The sequence below is a fragment of the Copidosoma floridanum genome, unplaced genomic scaffold (genome assembly GCF_036245765.1).
Source record: "Copidosoma floridanum isolate Cflo_tuat_1 unplaced genomic scaffold, Cflo_Japanese_pri ptg000032l, whole genome shotgun sequence".
NCBI lineage: Eukaryota > Metazoa > Arthropoda > Insecta > Hymenoptera > Encyrtidae > Copidosoma > Copidosoma floridanum.
Genome location: NW_028321909.1, coordinates 5,626,313 through 5,643,210, shown reverse-complemented (window position 1 = coordinate 5,643,210; position 16,898 = coordinate 5,626,313). Strand labels below are relative to the sequence as shown.

The following is a 16,898-nucleotide window of genomic DNA, read 5'->3' as shown; positions in this document are numbered from 1 at the left end:
GGGGAGCGCCGTGGCGGAGCTGCGAAAATTTTTTTTCTCTCTCTCTCTCGCTGGAGTGGAGGTTGATCCCGAGGTCCGCGGGAAAGTAAACAAGCATTGGGTGCCGACTATTTTTTTAAATATGGATTCGGGTGTGCTCATAAAAATACTCCCGACAAATTACGCGAGAATATACGATTGTGCCGGACCTTGCGCGCGAAAGCGTCGATCACCGGTTTTTATTATGTCTCTGCCGTGTTCTTCGCGGTGAGTGCAATAATTTTGCGTTGAAACTTTGGTTTTCTAGGAATTACATTCAAAGACGAAACGCGTCGACCTACATTGCGAAAATACAGATGCGCCTGTGAAGGAAACAAGCGCTTTTAATTGCCGATCAGCGCAACGATGATCGATACCGCGTGGGTTATGAAGTTTTGATTAATTTTGTCGACGAGCGTACACCCGTTGAATTAAAATTCCCGTCCAACTACCGCGCACGGCACGTCCGTCAAAATCACCTTTCAAATTTAAAGTTTAACAGCACTCGCGTCACGAGTGTATACGTGAATTTGTATGTACCGAAAAAAAAAGGGGGGGGGAGGAAGTGCTTTACGTCAACTCGGCGTTTTCATCACGACTCGGTTCTCCATGTACTCGCAAATTCGCGTTTTCCAGCTACGCCCACGTTGTATATTCCCTCGTCCAACGAGAGAGAGAGAGAAATACGTACACTCGCGATCTCTCCCCGCGTGCGGAAACACGTGGAGCTTTGTCCTGGCTGGCCCTGTTTTAAACTTTGCGTGCCTTCACCTCGAAAGCTCCCTCCTTACGCTTTTTAATCCAAATTTCTGCAACTTCCTCGTAAGGGTGGAATTTTTTTTTTTTTTTTTTTTTTTGTTGTTTCGGCGCATCGCAATTTTCTCCCCTAATCCCACAAAATTGTGACAGGGATGAGTAAAAAAAAGCTCAAACGAATTTTATTTTTTTACTCCCCGCAACAGCAGCACAGGACCGTCGCGGAAGGTGTGATCCAAGTACACACGAGATAAGACTCGAGTCACTCGAGCGCTTGTTGCACTTTCTCGAATACGTCCCATTAGACGCCGGCGCTTAAACTTCCCTCGCGCGCGTGTTATCGCGCGTACATATATATATATATATATGTACAACTTCCGCAATATCGTCGTAGGCTCCTTGGGCCTTTGTGTGCACGCGGTGAATGAACTTTTGGCTCGGGATGTACCGCGGACTCTGGACAGTGCGAGAAGCTCCTTCGTGCGAGGGTTTTTCATAAAAAGAAGGATCGCGTCTGAGCTTTCTCGATGTAGTCGGTATCGGAGAAATCGGTCGATCTCGTATACTTCCATAAATTTACTCCAGCTCCACGTGCGTCAGTCTCGTCTCTTCCCCCCCTCACTTTCTTGAGATTCATCACTTTACAACTTCGCAAAGTATAGGTATACGCATATATACACGCAAGCCGAGCCTTCGGAACTCGCGTTTTTTATCGTGCTCGACGAGCGTAACACACGCTTCTTCGCTCCCGAGAGAGTTGGACAAATATAGGTTGAGGGAAAAATACAAAGTCCCGCTCGATAAGCCGCTCGCGTGTAATTGTGATTTTCTTTGTTCCGTACATCGGCTCGTATACGAATATGTGCCATAGGAATTATAATAAAGCTGCTTGTTTATACTGGATCTGTGTGGATAGAAGATTTGAGGACTTTGTACAAGTACAACATGTATATACGATCTCGCGAATAAATTTTCTGAATTATGCACGAAGATAATTTTTGGCACTGGTCCATTCGATCTTGACTGATTTCGAAAATCATCTCCTGCACCCACACGAGTACAATTTACTGTTAGTGCTTGATAGAATAAAGTTTGAGTTAATAAAAAAATTTAAAAAAAAAACCATAAATTGATACATATTTGGCAGAAGAAAAGCAGCTGAGTGGACTGATGTTAAATAAATTTGTAAGTCGTCGTACTTATAATAATGATATATCCATAGAACGCATTGATTTTGACATTTAAACGTTCCTTGTAGCACAAACTTTGGTTCTCCCCATCTGATAATTGTTTTTTTTTATCAAATATTTGTTATTATAGATCAAACTTGAAATTGATGGTTACCTTTGTTTTTAAACCTATATTCTTTATAAAGGAGTAAAAATCACTCCAATTGTGTTAGTTTGCATAATTTTCACAACAAAATCATGAACGAAAAATGAACGAACGAAACAGAATTTTTACTGATTTGCAGTTATTTCGTTTTTATTTACTAAAAAATTAATACTTCCTTTGAATTAGTGATTTTTCATTTATTTTGATTAAGGTAACCTTACCAAAATCTTCCATTGAGAATACGAAAAAAACTTTAAATCCACTAAAGTTGTAACACTAAATCAGTTCTATTGAACTTTGGTAGAATTTGTTAAAAAGCTGGATGTTTATACTATAGAACGCAATGGATTAAATTTAATGATTCAAAAAATTTTTAACTAATCTTATACAACCAAAATCCAAATATTATATCCATCTATTTAAGACAAATTTACGTTTCACACAAATTTTTTTGAACATAAAATTTTACATTTAATTTAAGTACAACTTTTCTGTGTTATCCTTTTTTTATGTCAGATGTAATACATACGCTCTGTAATACAATGAGATAAAAAAAAAAAACACGTTTTTTGATTACAGTGAAATATTATACGACAAGTTAGTGTTTCATACAAAAGTTACAGGGCACTAAAACTTTTTTATTCCGTACGTTTATCTCGAGGATGAAGTGTAAATTTTTCATGAAACATTTTTCACGATACAACAGTGAAAAAATTGTACTTATATACTGGTTAAATAACGAACTTTTTTTTTATGTTTGTTGATTTGTAATATCTTCTAAATTCACTGCGAGTATACGAATCTTTGAAAATCCACATTTATCTATATAACAGTGCCATGTGGATATGTCAAAGGTACTTTTTCCTATCGGAAACCCCCGGAAAAAAACTCTTGAGTGGAATCGATGAGAATCGAGCTCTTCAAGATTGCTTATCTTACACGTTAACCACTCACCCATCCAAAACTCTCCAAACTTCCACTGTACCTCACCACCCGATCTGTGCCAGCTGGCAAGCGTGATCTATACTTTTTTTCCAACTTTGTCTTCAACAATGTGGTTCTAACTCCAAGAGAAAGATCCTTAACAATTTAGTAATTGGTATCGATTAAAACTAAACTCAATCAATGTTATACTTCTCTCGTGATGAAAAATACGAATGTTGAACCCCATACATGCGACACCTTTTTTAAAAGTTACATTGTCAGTGATTGATTGTCATGGACAACTGATCAGTGCCGCTTGTTGGCAAACAAAAAAAAAAGAAAAGACCACGCAGGGAGTCAATTTATGCGAGTTGAAGAAAAAATTAAATTCTTCGCAATTTTGGGCTAAAAACCATTAAAATGTTATTAATTTACGAATCGTAGATTCAAAATCGAGAAACACGCAGACAAAGAGGGAGAAAGGAACAGAGAGGGTCGCATGAGAGAGGGAGAGGCATTTGTCACTGCTTGAAAATACGAGTAGCGCGATTTTGGCGAGTCCGTCGCAATTCATCAAACACTTTTATTATAAATCAAGCGCACGTTACGTCCGAGGGGCCGAAAATAATCCCCCGTGTGAAATATGCCGGCGTCAAGTTGCGCTCCGGAAAAGAAAAAAAAGAAAGAAATTGTCGAAAAAAGGTAATTTCGCTCGCTCTTCCTCCCGGTTAGCATCGAATCTCGGGTGACCAGCGCACGCACACCCTGATTTATCCATCCGCAAAAAAAAAAAAAAAAAAAAAAAAAAAACACCCAACCAAGGGAGGGGAACTTTGGGGTCCCCTCCCGCCGATACACTCGCCCAGAGCTAAATTAAAACGTCCAGAAATATATCAGCAGCGCGTACACAACCGCTGCGCGCCCGTACACCCATACACACACGCTGACCCAATTTTTTATAATTCGCTCTTTTTCCTTTATTCGCCCTCCTGCTTTTTCAATAGATCCAACGGCGCATTTACGATCCCCCGCGGATAATTTACACCGGCGCGAAAACCACCGCTGCTTCTTCTCCGCGCCTGACTGTTTATTTCCCCCGTCCTTTACACACGCTCCATCTCAGCGAGCAGCCTTTCCAGCACACACAGTCGACTGGAATTCCGTAATAATGGATGCGTACATCATTTTCGTTTTCTCGACTCCGAGCGTGTATCCGCCCGCGAGGCACACCACTTTTCCGTCTTCTGGACCTAAAGTCATGCTTATTTTTTTTCTCCTTCGGTTCTAAATTAAATTTAGACGTTTCGGGGGGAGCGGAAAATTCGGAAAATTTTACGGCCGAACGAGCGAGGAGCGCGGGTGGGCAATTAAAGATCAAGAATAGTCGTACCTGGGATGCAAAAACAAACGGCGGCTTTTACGGCCCTTTAACCGCGGCTACTTTCCCTGTGTCCGATTTCGCGACTGCGGGTGGAGTGGGTACTTTTGATTTAAAATTGGCTGCCCGTCAAAAGAGAGGAATTGCCGCTCTCGAGTTTTCCGCCACCGGTGTTTTCTGGGCGCGTGGACTATATGCGGCGGAGCGCGAGAATAGCAGCGCTTTGGTGCTTTTTTACCGTCGAGACGCGACACTTGGGCGGGGACTTTTGACAAACTTTTGAAGGCTGCCCCGGTGGAAATAGAAAATATTTCGTACTATCGCTCGTGCGCGCGCGCGTCTATAGGGTTATTGAAGAGAAAAAAAGTTTGGCAGAGTAACGGGAATGTACCTACGTGTGAATGGAGTGGCGCGGAGTTTATTGGCGAAAAAAAAGGCTCGGGGATACGGTACGCAGGATTTAAATTTTCCCTTCGGCAAAGTTTCGCGCCAGTCACGGAGGGACTTTTTTTGGCCCTGTACCCACATTCTTTTTTTAAATCTGTTTTTTTTTACGATTGCCATGAACTATATGTTACACTCACCGCTTAAATTTTAATAATATTGAAAAATATTAGGTATCAAAGCTTCTTTATGAACTACGTTAAGAACGCGACAAAAAGGCGTTTCGTTAAAACGACTAAAAACTATTTTTACCATTTTTTAAGTTTTTTTTATAAAACTGATATTTGATGGATTGACATCAATTCACACATGAGAATAAAAAGATTGTTGTAAGCAATTCATTAAGATTGCACGGAAAATTTGTTATAAGCTATTAATTTAGTGGATTATGAAATACCGAGGAGTGCCTTAATTGATGAAACTTACCATTTCGGCTAAATATATCCACAAGTAGGTAGTTTTTTTTTTTTACCTACGAAGTAAAAACTATGTGTGTATATTATAAACATCAGCAAAAACTCTCGAAAAACGAGCGAAAGAAAAAAAAGGGGAGAAAGGGAGCAGAAGTGACGACAGATTGGCTATCGGCCAGAGTCGTAAGATATATTCTATTCACTCCGTACATCGTAATGCTGTCAAATGCGCGCTGTCTTATGTTCTGCGTGGGTGTTAGTTTAGAAGTGGCTGCATTTGAAAAATTTACAAACACACGCCTTCGCAAGCATTTCTCTCTAATCGCGCTTTTTTTTTTTTTTTTTATACCACCATCTTTTTCGTTGTCGTTCGACAATTCATTACCCCCGGCTGTGGATGAGAAATTTTATATTAAGCTGTATCCATTGTATGTTTACATTCATAAAACACGTGTTTTTTTTATCATGAATATTAATTGTGATACTACTACCTGTACCCAAATAAATACACATAATCGAAACAATTGATGAAAAAAATGAAACGAAAGTAACAGCCAAAGGAAGCTTCAATAGTCAATTGAATTTTACGCGTGTCATTAGAGCAAGCGATTAATTCGTGAAACATTCATCCCCGTAAATAAAGTGATAAACGTGGAGCAGCGCGGCAAGAGACATGCATTTTTCAGCAGCGCAATCAATCCAACACGCTCGCCGAGGAGACGTTCTTTATTTACAAGTAGCACCGAGAGCGAAAGAGAAGCGGTTGTTTGATTAAAAATAACAACCCCTTATTGGTCACTATTTATTTATACATACCATTGATCGCAAATAAGTGAGAAAATTTCAAACTCTGAATTGTCGACCTGGCCCACATGCATCTTCGCCCCCCTAGGACTGAACGAGTTTTGATATATATTTTTTCCCTCGGCAAGAGTTCTTTCTTGCGGTCACTTTTGATTCCCGCGAGTGCACAGCCGTGCAAGTTACGGTCCAACAGGTAGTTGATTCCTTACCTTTCTCGCTCGGGCTGTTACACTTTTTCACCGCACGAGCTGGTTTTCATCGAGTGCAAAAGTTCCACGAGCGACCGAATGGCGTGGATCTGGAAACACACGCACGACAGTTTTTTCGGAGACGACGAGCGAATCAAGTGGTTGCAGTGAACGGCGTTGCCGTGTAGCTAAAAATAAGCAGCATTATCCACCATTGCGAAGCGTAACGAAGAGTGACGAGCGAAATTTTCCCGGTTGTGGTGGTGTGGAAAGTCGAAAAAGCATCGCGCACAGAGTATACCCTGTTCGAGTGTGCCCCCCCGTGTATCCGTGACCCGTGGCGTTATCCCAGATTTTATCGATCTTGGGCTCTTTTTTATTTTAACTTTGTTCCTTCTTTTTTTTTTTTTTTTTTTTCCTCAATGTATCGCGTGCCCTCGGCATATGGAACACGCAATTAGCCCCTACTTTGGTCCCTCTGCTCAGGACAACCATATATAGGGTTTGTGAAACTAATTGTGTTTTTAATTTTTTTAATCCTGTAAAAATGAAGAAAAAATTGGCTCTTTACAGCGATGCATTTGCTTAGCCAATTTTGTTCCGGACATCTGACTAATTCCACTATTGGAGTATCATTTTAGTAAAATTGTCACAAATGCGAGGTATAGTGCCAGTGAGGATTGACCTCAGTCGACCTCTTTTCGAGCGTTACCTCGAGAAAGATATAGAAATACGAGAAGATGGAAGAAGTTTCCGAAATCTTTCTGGAACGCAAATTCTCTTTTAAGAAACGCGTTATCTGTCCCGTCGTCTTTTTATGCTTCGCAAATCCACGCGAACGCATGTGGATTCCCGTGGAGAGGAGCTGCGATGTCAAAGAGGAAAAAAAAAAGGGATTTAAACTTATCATTACACGTGTCGTTCGGAGGGCGAATACGAACGTCGTGCAGGAGTAGCTGTATATTCATACGTGCTACTATTATCGGTATTTCTTGCAATGCTTGATAAAAAGGATATCCTTATACTTTAACGTAAATTCACCGATGAATCACTAGAATTTTTAGGGAGGCATGTAATGTAACAGTTTTGGTTATTAGTTTTTCTCTCGATTTCCTGTATTACTTGGAGTTACTTCAACCATGCAAGTATTTTTCAGTATCCAATTAACCATACAAAGGATGAAGCTAAAAGTATCAATTCCTGCGAAATAAATTTAATAATTAACAAAAACATTTTTGGAAAGCTGAGAATTTTTTGTGCTTATATTGCAAATTTGGTACTGTATTATGTTTTTTTAGGATTTCTCGCAAGCCAATTTAAAAAAATTCCTTTCATTAAAATGCTTTTTATTTGTCCAACGGTAGTCACAATATGAATTCCATCAATTTTAACTTTGTACCTGGAAGAGAATCAGAGTACACCCAATTGTCATAAGAAAAATATTCTCAGACGTACATCAGATGGATTTTTGCTGGGAAAAGCATTTCGTCGATTTGATTTGCTATTTGACAATCCGAATTCCCATCACGTCTCATAATTCGGACCGTTTAAGTCCTCGACACATCCTGTGTTGGAGGACACAAATACATACCAACTCCATCAGTGCGCGACGGGAATTCCCAGAGAGACAAATTCGTTGGTCGTTAACGATGGGTTTGACAGGCTCTTCCAATTTTTTTTTTTTTTTTTTTCTTTTTCTTCTTCTTTTTTGTTGGCTTCTGAGGTGGTGGTAATTTAGTTTTTGCGAGTGATTGATTGTATGGCTCCTCGCGACTCGAGCAATCATAAATAAATGTACGAAAGTTTGCCACACATTAATGTCAAAAAGTCAATTAATCCACTAGGCAAGAAACGATTGACGCGCAACACCAGTAGCTTTTTACGCATCAAACCCTGTATCGATCCAAGCTCTTTAAACAAATAACAATTATATAGCGATCGATTAAACTTTGCGACTCAATCTATAACGTATTGTTTTATCTTGGCCAAGACACGAAGTTTCCCACTTGTCATTCTTAATCTCACTTTTTTCATGGAAAGCTCCACAAAAGGGGGGAAAAAAAAGTCCAACAAGTAGCACCCCTCGTGCAATCGTACCCACTTCTCACCGTGACTGGCACGAGCAAACCATCGCCAAGGATTAATAAAGAATCCTCGCACACCCGCAGCATTGGCCATCTCTCGCCCCGACACCTTGTCCCCCCCTCCTTGGTGTGCTTTCAAGGTCACGAGGCTGGCAGAGAGACGACAGCGTTGCCACGGCAACCCACGCCAACAGACAGATATAGAGAGACGCGTACACACACCACACCCCGCGCTTCATACGTGCGCACGTATTAGGATTCTCGTTAGGGGTGGGAAGATACATGTGTACGTGAGGCCGTGGAAAACGAAGAAAAATTGCCCCGGCTAATGAGAGGCCGAAGCCCTTCTGCTCGTTTTTATTGGCGGATTGTAAAGTGCTATTTTCAGGGCAATGTAGCTTTTGGGTTGTTTCTTCACCCCAACCATTGATCGAAGGCCTGGAGAGGAGAGTTTTTTCGCGAGACTGGATGTTTCGTTCGACAACAAGAGTCGGGAAAGTATCTTTTTTATCGTCTTGGGACGGATTAATGCTATTGTTTCTTGCCCGAGAAGGAGGGTAAATATGTTTAAGAGGGGAAAAATTTCAAGCTTCGTTTCCCCTCTACCGCAGTCCTTTTTTTTTTTCAAGGAAAGCGTCCAAAAACACATGTTTGCTGAAACGTAATAACAGACCGTGATATTCCAGATGTCATCGCAATACGTTCTCGGTCCATTAAAAGTTTGAGAAGAAAAATGTTGGAAGAGAGGGAAGGAGGGGAGGGGGGGAAAGATGGAGCGTTGCATAATGATATTTCTCTTTTTATCGGAAAAAAAACATTGTCTGGGTCTGATGTTTGCCGAAACGAGTTGCCCAATACCTCGGCTAACACGCGCACAAAGTGCGCAATCATCCCTCGTAACGTTGTACAGCTTGCGTATTCCAAAAGAGCATAATAAGCTCTTCAGTCAACATAAATATCCCGACTGATGGCTATATATGTATATCATTGTAACATTGCCGATTATTGGAACAGACACATTGGGAACAAAGCAAGTATTCTATACTTTGTTATTTTTAATCAAACAAAGGGTTGTCAAAGAAGAATGTTTCTTTTTTTCAACTTTTCACTTGACACTTGTGCTATCGACATCTGTTTTTTCTCTTTCGAAAACGGTGTTCGAAAAATTGCAGCGTATCGACATCACCTTGATTGACTTATTAAAGAAAAAAAAGTGGAACACGCAAAAAAGTAGCTTTGCATAAAAAAAGTGCCGATGTATTTGAATTTGTTAACAAAAAAACAAAAGGAGCAGAGAGAAGAGTCGATACGGTGCATCTGCTCTTCAGACTACATCTGTGTTACTTGACACGATGGTTGCATGTTTACATACATGAAGCACTGCAAGGCTCGTTACCTCAGCACTGGATGTTTCGAGTGAAACAACGAAAAAAATTATTGTTTACATTCCAAACCGATAGTTACAAAAGCAGTTTTCTTTCAAAAAATGTTTTCCCTGTAGCATGGCTGTGCATAGATTTATTACTTCCAACTTCTTCATTTCCGTCCAATATATATATACTTGACATTACCATCTTTTTTTTTCTTTTTTAATTGATTGCTCTGGTTCTCCGACTTTCTTTGTAAACTGTCAGTTTGTATCTCTTTTAATTTCCATGTTTTGTTAGCTCTGATAATACCTTAATATTTCACATGTATGGTCCCCCTCCGGAATGTACGACCCAGATATCAGAACGGCTTGGCTCCTTTTGGCTTTGTTCCCAAACACATCCAGCATTACCATTTTATTTAAAGCTGACAGGACTAGATCTTCGACACGAGATAAACGTGACATTATTATTCCACCTCCGCGACCAACCTCTCACGTATCTTTCTTTAAATTCTTAAGTTGCCGCAAACACGCAAAAGGACGCAACACCTAACTGGGGTATACTCCACAATTTCTCCGACAATTCACTTTTAACTTTGACCTTCACGATTATCCTTGTTTATCGTACATATAATACGTTACAATTTCATATACATTCGGTGCGTATACGATAATAGCTCTGATCGAACTCTGCAGGCGGTGCTGGTGGTGGTAGTTTCTTTTGAATACTTTTTAATTGACAACGTGAACAAGAGAGATAAAGCCTCTGTGACGGACCTCGGGTAAATAAACTAGGCGTTTTAGCTCGATTTTCCCCCAATCGGGTTTTTCCCCGTTCTTTAATTGAACACACCTCTGGACAAATACCGAGGCAAATGGAGAAAATTCGAGGTAAAGAGAACCCCTCGCAGGGTGTACTTTACACTCGTGCGTGTACTTGAAAAAAAATGTATATATATATATAGCCGTAGCACATACATACAGATATACCTATAAATACATGTACTCGAGGCGATAGCTTTACTCTTACTTTGCGCATTGAAAGGGCGGCGAGGCCCGTTTTTCGCTCCGCAAACGCAGGAGCAAACATGAAACGCGAGCCGACGTATCACTCGCTCGGAAAAACAGAATCGAGTTACCCAGAGAGAGAGAGAAGCACCGTCAGCGTCAAAGGGACACTGGCAAACCACTAACTGTGTGCCAAGTCAGCTGCTGTCAACCATACATGCGCCGTCCAACGGGAGCAATCCTTTCTCGCTCTCCGTCTCCGGTGTATATTATACCCAACACGACAATGCCCCCGAAAGGGAACTTTGAAGTCCTGTGCGCTCAGCGAGTGGGGGGAGCGTTTTCAATTTCGGCTAGCGATTTAATTGCCAAGTCCGCGGCTTTTGGTGGGATATACTGTTTGCCGTGGCTATGGGTGGATGTTTGCGCACGCGAAGGAAATTACAACCATATCAAAGCTCGTGCCTTACCTATACTTATTTGCGGAAATCAATCTTGAGTTTTGAATGGCAACTTTTGTGTTTGTTGTCGAGCGGGTACGCGGCTGAGGTGTTAAAGATAACTTGTTTACTTTGGACTGATACTTTTACAACAGTGGGACGCGTCCTTAATTACCTTCCTTTCTTTTTTTCCTTACGCCAGTCCCGTAAAAACGAGCATTAGTTATTGCTACGCTGTATTAAAGTTCCTAGTTGGCGCTACACAAACCTAAGAGAGAAAAATTAAAACAAAGAAAGAAACATAATAAGCACACAAGCCGATATAAAAAGGCACAAAGTGTTGCGGTACGGGTATACATGGGGTTACAGTAAAAAATAAAAAAAAATAATTCCTACTTGACAACATTCGTCACACCGCAAATAGAGCAAAAGTGTCGAAAATAAAAAGCAGTACCTCCCGAGCCCCTCGGGAGGAAAAGGAGCGTGAAAACGGGGGAGGAAGGCGCATCTCTTTTGTAGGGGTGTGACGCCCTCACGCACCAAGTGCACCGTGTTCAAGTCGACTGACGCAAGTGCCTCACTCGGGCTTGCCTCTACATACACGTATTATATTCTCCTCGGGCTCTCCGAATCTATACTATTTTCCTTTCTACGAGTGGGAAGAAAGTTATCTGTATACAGCGGTGCGTTGCTCGTGTGTGCTTCGACTGGAATTGGCGACGTTGACGAAGTGGCCAAAGATTTTGTCCCGCGAGTCCAAGTGCCGGGGACCGGCCGGTCTATAAATACAGGAGAGCATCAGTCATCCAAAGTTTCCATCACCGGCATATGGGTGTATACGTACGATATATCCCATCCGTCTCTCGCGTCACACGCCCGCACGCGACGACGGGGGGGGGGGGAAATCACGCGAGATCGGCGCTGGCTGCGAGCCAATCGCTTTCACGGAATAATGAGATGGATAATTAAATAGGTGCGCTGCATGTTACAGCTCGCGTTCGCGCGTTTGCCAGTACATTTGTCTCCCGGGCCGTGTAACAATAAACGCCGCGCTAATTGAAACTGCAGCGGGGAAAACAAAGGGGATTTTGGCGAAAATCACGGGGTGGTGTAGCTTTGAAAGCGCGACGCCGTTCGAGAGGAGTCTGTTTACTAATGGGCCATTGTTGGTTGCTTTGTCGGAGCGAGAACCGAGTGGAGGGTGATTGATTATTCAACAACTGTAAGAAAGACATCTACATTTTGTACCTCGAGGCGACGGGCAAAAAATAAAGTATATTGGAGTGATTTGATCGAATATTTGTAGAAAAAAAAATGTAAAGGGGATTAAATCCCTATATGTTACGTCTAAAGCTCTCGGTGGCAGGTGTGTACGTGTATATATTACTTGTAAAGCGCTTCAGAAAAGTTATAATAGTCAATAGTGTTGAGATAAAAATCGGCACTTCACTGAGAGCGGAGCTGTGTAGATTTTTTTCAGCTGTCTCTTATGCTTCGGTGTAAAATTGATGTTTACACGTATCACTGCTTTGGAGCTTATTGCGTGGTATAAGTTTCAAACGTATCCTTTTCTTCTCCCTCGTAACCGAGTTCAATCATATTGTACGTTTCGAATGAGTTTTTTGTACTGACAATGGTTTCATAAAAGTAAAACTGTAAATCCAAGTAAGTACACGAGTAAAGCATGTAGTTGAAATGTTTGTTTTTTATAAAGCACACTGTGGTGGTATGGATAATAATTTTAAGGAAAACCAAAACTATTATGGTTAACCAGTTTCATTAAACAGGACATATTTAAATAGCATAAATCAAAGTAAGGAAGCTTACAAGTGTGTAAAATCTGTGACAGCCATGTTTTACTCTCTAACAATAGTTTTGCTTCGTAGAATAGGTGAAATAGTGTACGAAGCATCAATTTGATTTTTTTTTTAAAGTTTTTCAATACTATACGATACTGCATTTAACAAAATACAGAAATTTCGATGATACGCTTTAATCGTGTACTTTATCACGCTTGGATTTTACAGCGAAGGTACTTGGCAAACAACATGGAAGATTTTAATTGGGATTGGTTATTCTAAATTAAGATATGACATTGGTAAGATAAGCAGAAATCCATTAACGCGAAAGTTGAAGTGCACCGAAATTACAGGGACCGTCGGACCGATGCATAATCGATACACGGGGTGTGCCGGAGAGCCAACGCGCGCTTATCTTATAACGCGTAATCGAGTATCGAAGGTATAACATTTTAATGAGTCCAGCAAATTGGCAACGACTCGTGTAAATCCGCCCTCGGCCCGTTGGTTAATGCAATTTCAAAGTCTGATCGAGTTTTGCCGTTACATTTATTCACGGCACGAGTGAGCGCGATTGTTATTCCCGGTGATGAATTTTTAATTGACACAAAACTACCTTCTCCTGCCTCTACAACGGCTTCCAAGCTGAGTCGAAAAACATCGATGCTCCAAGGCTATCGTTTTATTTTCCTGTCGCCCGGTGCCATTTGTAAAAACACAAAATAATGTACCAGTGGAAAAAAAAAAAAAAAAAAAAAAACTTAAAATCTGCCATCAGTGTCTCAGTGTCCGTTCAAGCGATCATTTACCAGCACAAAACAGGGGAAACTGCGCGGCGTGTGGACGCGTGTTTGACAGGTGTATTACATTACGGCGCTCGAGGAGCAATCGATCACGGCCCCTCTCCCGAAAACCGCGACAGCCCTCCTCGCTCCTTTTCAATCCAAACGCACTTCCGCCCGTCACCCCCTCTACTTTTTTTCCGCGCACGAGTTAAAGCCCCCCCCCCCGTTTCCGTCTTTCCCCCGCTGTGTTTCCGACGGAAAAGGGCTTCCAAGTTACAGGTTTTGCGGAAACGCTCGTAAAGTTTATGTTTTTTTTTTTTTTTTTTACATTTTGGGGGATACATCAAGCTTTTCTGCGCTACGCTTTTTTCACTCGCCAAACGTGTTTTCAAAATAAATTAATTTTGATGGATTTCAAAATTAATCGCTTCGTCCAAACTTACATGTATGTTATTGTCTAACGCGACGGCGACAATGTGGTATTTCTTCGAAAAATTGTTCTCCGTTAGTCGCTTATATGTTTCAAATTAGTTGTCGTGACAATGAGACACACGGTAATGATATTATACTGGCGTTAAATGACCATAAAAATATTTGAAAATTGTTACTTCGGTGACTTTTGAGTTTGCAAACTAGCCCCTTCTAAGCCAGACGAACACGCCAAAGTATAGGTAATACATGATGTACCCCCTCGACCCTCTCAGCCAAGCGTTAAATCCGAGAGAACCGATCGGGAGTCTTGCAGCGTCAGCACAGAATTCCTCCTCCCCCCCCCTTTTCCCTCTTGCTGGCGTTCCTCACGTGTGCGAACCTAATCTCTGCCCCCCGCACAGCGCGGCTATAAGCCTTTCCGTCCTGTTTGCGCAGCAGCTTGTATCATCCGCGAACTGTACACAGAGGGATTAACTCGCGCGTCCTGGCTTCCCTCATTATGGGTACAAGTACAGGTACGACACACCAGCAGGTGCATATACATGTTATATTACTCGATCGGAATGACAAGTTATTGCTGTATAAGATATCCGGCTCTGCACTTCTTTTTTTTTTTTTTTCTTTCTTCCATTTATACATTTTCTTTTACAAAACTTGGCTTGTGCCATTATGGGACAATCATCGTCACATCGAACAAAAACGAGGTATAAAAAAAAACAGGTATATACAAGCTTATTTAACACCATAAGTGTTGTTATATGTTGATGTATACACAGCACGAGCTAATAGTTCGTATTAGGAGGCATTGCGTGAAATATATTCATACAAGAGCGCTCTAAAAGAGTCTAGAGCTAAACAAAGAGCGGACGCTTCGCGTATGGGCTTAATTATTCCTCGCGTGTGGCTGTCGCGTTTAAACACGTCCACTCGTGATGGGCGTGTCGTGAAAATGTTTTTACTTTAATTATTTTGTCCATTTGAAGGATGGAGGAATCAAACTGTGAACACAAAAGTATATAAGCCTATTGAAAAAAAAAAAAAAAAAAATGGGATAAAGAAAGTAAGGTATATTATTGTCAAATCGTTATAGTATTTTGGTTAACACATTTTTCGCGGTTTACCCTAGTTGCTTTTCTCAATTTGGAGGCGAGAGAGAGAGAGAGAGGAGTTAATTAAAGGCGAGCTGGAGCCGCGCTTCAAGGAAATACATCCGTGGTTACTCGCAATTAACCGGACGTTTACCAACGACCACTTTTCTGTGGAAGGCAAAAAAAAATTAGCCACGTTTGTGAGTTTATTTCTCCGTGATGGTTATACTTTTAAAAATACAGCTCGCAAAATAAGGTACCTAATAATGTATTCCTTGCGCAAAGAGAGGCGAAGGAGCTTGGCAATTTCAAGGAAACAAAAGGAAATATCCTCCACTCTGAACTCCCGAGCTCTTAAAGGGGGAAAAAAAAGTTACTTGCGTCTCCGTTGATATTCCAACTGGCTCGGAAACCTCGGCCAAAAGAAAAGCACGGCTGGTGGTTTTCCAACACGAGAAGAAGACACGGCCAAGTTTATCGAAAGAGGAAAAAAAAAAAAAAAGCTTTACCTCAGCAACAACTCGATTTACACCAAACACGTGTAATTGATGGTAGTTTCCAAAGAAACTAATCCATCCCCCAACGTCAAAACGAATCACGTGCCCCCGAACGCCAGCATCACGGCAGCTGACGTGTCTCGCTCTTGGATCAGCCGTCGGTCTACCAGTGTTGAAGTGCACAGGGCAGAAGTAATTCCCCCCACGTAATGACCAAAGACGGCGATACTGATTCCAATGAGCAATGTACGCTGCAACTATTTTCTAATCAATAAGAGGGGGTGTGCACGAAAAGGCTGCGTGCTCGTAAAAACAGATGGCCAAAAGTCGAGAGAGTATAATATCCTCTTTTTACCTAACGAGAGAACAAAAGAGACCTTGGGTGGATTCGCTGTGGGCAGAGACAAAGACGCGTGGAGCGACTTGGCGGGTGATATATAGGTGCGCGAGTGACGAAAGCAGCTTCCTCTGACGTTGTAAGTAGACAAAGAGAGACGCTCTAGACACGCGTGTGCGCTGTACTCGACTCCCCCGTTCTCCGCACCATCGACTGCGAATAAGCTTCGAGTATATTATATACGTGCACGCGCCACACTATAGACAAAACTTTCTTGAGTTGCGTACACCGTGTATATAGTGTTCACCCCCTGCTGACGGTGGAGGTGCTGATTTACCCATGTCTCCCGTTTGTTTCGATACGGCTCAACTTATTGGGCCATTTTTCCCCGGAGCATGTGAGTAGGCTTGGAGTGTTTTTCCTTTAAGCCGATGGATGCTAAAGGGAATGGGGGGAGGGAAAGTTTTCATAAAATTAGAATAAGACCAGTTGATACAACTTAGATGTATATATACGTGTGTGTGCGTTAAAAGCACGCGTTTCCTCCGATGGAAAAGTTAAGCCGATTTGAACGTACACAAAAAAAAAAAAAAAAATGTCATATCGTACGGCTCGTTGGAGCGCCCTAATGACGGCAAGCTCGTCAAAGGATGATACGGCTGTTCATTCGTGGGTTTTTTTTTTTTTCTTCTTCCTCTCGAATCGGAACCTTTTATCCTTTCAATTTGGGGCACATGATGGGAATTTAAAAATATGCACACCACTCGATATTCCTGCCTTTTCCGACATTAACTGCAGT

General features: G+C 41.6%; 1 protein-coding gene across 1 annotated transcript in view; it reads left to right on the top strand.

Moving 5' to 3' along the window:
- Dgk (diacyl glycerol kinase 1) overlaps positions 1–16,898 on the top strand; it is a 65,468-nt gene that overhangs the window by 141 nt on the left and 48,429 nt on the right. The window lies entirely within an intron of this gene.